This window comes from Bombus impatiens, unplaced genomic scaffold (assembly GCF_000188095.3).
Source record: "Bombus impatiens unplaced genomic scaffold, BIMP_2.2 scf_0899, whole genome shotgun sequence".
Taxonomy (NCBI): Eukaryota; Metazoa; Arthropoda; class Insecta; order Hymenoptera; family Apidae; genus Bombus; species Bombus impatiens.
This window is the reverse complement of record NT_177318.1, coordinates 806,410-811,923: the sequence shown is the minus strand read 5'-3', so window position 1 is coordinate 811,923 and position 5,514 is coordinate 806,410.

Below are 5,514 nucleotides of genomic sequence, written 5' to 3'. Positions count from 1 at the left end.
TAGTACCGTAAATTTCATTTTCATTTTTATTAGCACGAATAAACATCTATACTTGCAAATAATTTTAAATTGTAATGTTTATAAGTAGAATTTTTAGAAGAATATCTAACGCTATTATTAGATTTCTTTATATTTTCTATAATATTTTCTATAAAATCGTATAAAAGAAATGCAAAGTCATTTTGTATAGAATCACTAATATTTTACTTATCCCATTCTTTAATGTTATTTTGAAACGATGTCGTAATTTAAAAGTAACAAATAAATTTAATATACTTAACAAATACATAGACACTTTTTTACACGACCTGGACGAGAAACTTCAACAGGAATCGAAATCGTTACGACTCTAAAACGTTGTTCCCTCCCAAACTAACCCTACAAAGTGATAGATCTTACAAGGCTGCGCATTAATTGCGATCCCGGTCTCTTGTTCGAACGAAATGTAAGTCCTGGATTACCTTATACGTTAATTACGGCGTAATTAACTCTCGTCGTCACCATCGTCAGGGAGGAAGTCGTAGAATGTCGACGAAGCGATTTTACACCGCTTACCTCGAAAATCCTTCGTAAACCCGAACCACCGTAGCCGGCGCGGAATAAAACGTGACGATGGCGATTATCGACCCCCACCGAAAAAAAAAGAGGAAACAAAATAAGACGATGGGGGGAGAGAGGACCGGTAGAATTGAACGCGACGCCATTAAAACTTCATTTTACGCTCGCTTATAGCTCGTACTTTTAACAACGTGGCTGAAGACGGGAAGTGTTTGAGGCCCCTTCGATGTAAGAGCGAATCTCGTTTAGCAAATACCGAGACAAACAAAGAATTATGCGGTACAAATTGAAAATATTTTCAATACCTGTTATATTTCAATATTCTCGAGCAAAGTAGCGACAGAATGATGCATGGATAATTTCAGAATGAGCCAGACGAGCTCGTTGAAATTTAATTGATATCGAAAATATTTATCGCGAACTATTATTACGATATTACATCGTTTTTATTTTTAGAAAAATACTACTTGTACCGTTTTATTTTATTTGCTTTTAATTGTTTCTAAATAAAATCGGATATTTATAATTCCTTAAATTGACAAATAAAAATTCTTCTCCATCATCTAAGTTACCTACTAATCTTACTAATACCACTTCAGAATTTTTTATGTCTTCTTATATACGCATAAACTAAACCTGAAACTTTTTCACGCTACACAGAAGTAACTAAACTAGAAAAGTAAAAAATCTTTCTTGTCATCTTCATCATGTATCTCATATACGATTTTTACATTTATATCTTAAATCGCGTTAAATTATTGAAGAAAATAGGGGTAATAGATGAATATTGTTTACAAATATATCCTGTTCGACAGAAGGAAATGGTTAAATTGCCTGGCAGTGCATGGAAGGGAGGCAGGTAACAAATCGGGCTTCCAGCAACAGGTATCAATACCTTTTATTATTTTCGCACCATTGATTCGATACCCAATAGAATCGATATCGTACCTGTTCGGTGCGCAGCAGGTAGGTGGCACGCGACCAGGTAAAACCATCCGCAGGTTCACATCGAATATCATTGAGGGGTAGCCTTTACCTTTTCAACAAGATCAAAAGTAGTTGATGTTTGACACGTTCCAATAAAGAATTTCAATCAAGAATAAGAACGTCCTTTAGCTTTTAATTCTAATGATGTCATTTTTATAAATAAAGTAGTAACTTTTATATAAACAAATAACTTGTTTCGCTATCGTATCACTTAATTTTCTCCTAACATTTAGTTTTAATTTAATTTAATCTTATGCTAGATTTATATTTTTAGAGAATTTTGAGATAATCGTTGTAATGTAACTGCTTTTAAATTACTAAATATTCTTAATATTTTGTAATTATAAAATAATACACTGTGTCCGTAAGAATTCGTAGAATATTTAATGACATAGTTGTAAATAGAGTCACAACATTATGATTCTTGTAGGGTTTTCGTTATTTTATTGAAATGTATTTACGAGTTTTCCAATTTCTCCTTACCAGGATTAATGAGTTAATTAAATAGATTTAACGAGAGCATTTAAGGAACACAAAACTGAAACGGGCGCCATTGCACAGAAGAGGAGCTTGAATTGTATCGTTGGTCGAGGAACCACCCTCTAACCCCCACCCCAACCACCCTCGTTTATTCTGTGACGATACAAACACCATATTCTATTCGGAAAATTATTCGTATTCTAATTATTAAATCTTTGACAATGGTCAATAAAATTTGGAAAACGTTTTATGTTACAATGGAAATATATTTAACGGAATATAAGTAGAAACTAATAATTTAAAAACATGCAAATATATACGATAGGTGTATAATATAAAATGAATGGAAAATAAGTAAAATAGAATTTTTGAAAACAGATGTTTGCCATTTTCTGAGAAATAGAATAATGATATAATGATAAAATAGTATAATGAATATGATATCAAAATAATGAAAAAATGTTTGATTGTTTTTGGAACGACAATTAAAAGCAAATCTAAGAACTGTTCTTTAAAGACGTGATATTTCTAAAAAAATTTCTCCGACAATAATTATAACATTTTATGACAAATTAAAATTTTCCAGTTATGAAAATTTTTTTTTTTTAGTTCTGAAAGTGAGGCTGCAAAAAGGATTAAAAAGAATATCGCAATTTCCCGTTACTCGAATACAAACCTCATTAATATAATGATCTATTAAGGCCCGTATACAAATTCCTGATATTCCTTTTACTTTCAACTTTTCTTACTCGAATGAAAATTTGTATTATTAAATATTTAACTATGTACTTAATAATATTTAAAATATAAGAACATGATGTATTCATATGTAAATATTTATTAAGAAAATGGGTGCTAAATATATAACGTAAAATACTATTAAATATTTAACACTGTCGCTGCAACTAAAATTTCATTTTCTCTCCCCTGTAGTAATGTACTCTGTTTCCCATAAGTATCTTTGCATCCAGCCTTGTTATCAACCCTTATTCGAACAAACCAATTTTAAAAAATCAATGAGTAACCGCATGAAATATCAACGTATCAGAATATTCTTCGCGTGTTTCACGATATTCTTCTCATAACCACGAAGATGCAACATCGATAAGTATTTAATAAATACGAAATCGTAATAGTTGTGTCAACAGCATTACCAAAAATCTGGCAAAATGCAACTTATGCGTCAGTAGTGGCAAAACAATTAATATCCCTTGCAAATAAAAACATACGCTACTTTCCTACACATTGCAATTATCTCTCTATCTGTTGCAATGGTTGAAGATTAAAAACCAACATGCGCAACAAACTTTTCTACCTGCACTTTCACGTCCATCGATAATAAATCATCTCGATATCATACGAACAACTTTACAGTATCCACCATCATCACGATCGACATTCCTTGATCGTGACGCGATCACGAGAGCAGCATTTCAATTACAGAAAAATATTTCAAAATTTTCTGTCGGGGTTCACCGCGGAGGGCAAAGAGAACGAAGGAGAAATCGCTCGGGCGCAATAAGTCAAATCTTGTTTGCGAGTCGGTGCCTAGTTAGGACGACTGGCCGGGTCTGCGCGAGGGATTGATGAGGAAAGCTCGAAGAGGCAGTGACGGAGCGGACGAAGCGGTGTAGAAGGGGGACGCGAGAGCAAGAGGAGGACGAGCACCTTCCTCATCGACCGTATAATTAAACCGGGCGCTGATTAAAAAAGTTACCACGGCCGTAAGATCATTACAGGGGCCTCCGACTCCGACTCCCACCGAGCACCACCCTTCGCTCCCTAGCTCCTCTTTAGTCCTCACTTTCTCTCGCTCGCTTTCGACCCTTGGGGCTGTGAATTCTTTCCACTTGCTACACCCGCGACCGAGCCTGCGAATTCAGACAGTGAATTTCCGCGTCTTACCGTGATTTCTTCACGGTTAAACCGGTTCAATAGTGATGATTTCCTTTTAACGGAGTTGCATCGTTCGAATAATGCGTTTCAATCTCTTGAATCGAGGAGAATTTTGTATCGGTATCGTCATACGAGGCGAATTTTTGTACGAATGTTGCATATGTAATGAGTTGGAATATATGGCCCTTCATTTGGGAAGATGTGGACATTTTTTCAAACTTTATAAAATATTTTGTATATGAATGGGGAAAATATATGAATCGCGACGTATCGTACAGTTCTTTTGATAATGCCTTATTGAAAATATCACGGAAAAAGGTTGAATCATTCTTCCAGAGATTGCGAAATATTTCTTGTTCGTATCTTACGCTGCTTCTGGAAACTATGTTGTATCCGAAATATAATGGAAACCATTGTATCCAATTTGAATTTAAAAACGTAAATTGAGTGAAATATATACGCGTGTAGCTACACTGATAATAAATGAGATGCACATGTATGCAGAGAGAGAAGTTGTAAAATCAAAGATCGAAAAATATAGAAAATCCATGGTTGACCATATGATGTAATAAAGTTTTCTTTTAACTATTTCTATATGAAATGTTGTAATAATTTATGCCTTCATCAAATCTATCGTACTAAATTACTTTTTAATATTCGAAGTGATTATTACAATTCGCGATGTAACGATGACCGATACATTTTCGAAGTAGAAGTGTGGCAAAGATTTTAATTTACTAAAAGTAATTATATTCATCCTAAAACCAAGCATTATCCTCTTTCTCTATTTTTAGTGAAAAATATAGCGGAAAGCTGTACGCGCCCTTTGTTTGATTCTACTGGAAGGTCCATGCAGCTAAGCGTACAAAGTTTACGAGCGCTCTCCTCCGGGAGATTGTTCCTTTTAAAACAAAAGCAGGAACCGAAGAGAAATATGAAGAGTACTGAAAATATAGAACATTCGCAATCGTAAGCGTGATTTAACATCACCAACCAGCACTTTGATTACAGAAGAAGGAAGACGAGCTTCCTCGATTTTCACAATGATATTGTTGTGTATACTTGGCACATGATTCGAATGATTCAGCAGCTACAACGAAATATATCCAATCTTTTTCTCATAATCCGATCAATCCAATGAAATAATGTCTTAATTTCACCATCGATTTCGTCATCTTGAATTTATAATCGTTCAAAAAATTATAAAAGGTTATAGACTTCGATGGAAGGATAAAAACATACATTTTTCTTGACCACTAGGTATCACTGACAGAGAACGAAAGAACTTCGTCAAATCATATAGGAACACCACAAAGAATAAAAATTATAGAAATCGTGGATAACCAGTGGATACATTTTTCCGCGAGAAGCCACCCCCACGGCTGCATGTATCTTTTCCGCCGGCAGGAACTTCCTTAAAATTCAATATAAGCCCCGCGGGCACCCCTGCGAGACCGGGTCGCCACCCCCCTCGTCGAACGAGTCCCTTCAGCCGATGGCGACGGGGCCTGGTTACCATGGCGATTCTTTTGCTTGACAGGTGGCTGCAGCCACCGCCAACCACCCTCCCCCAGCACCCTCCATCTCCTCCAG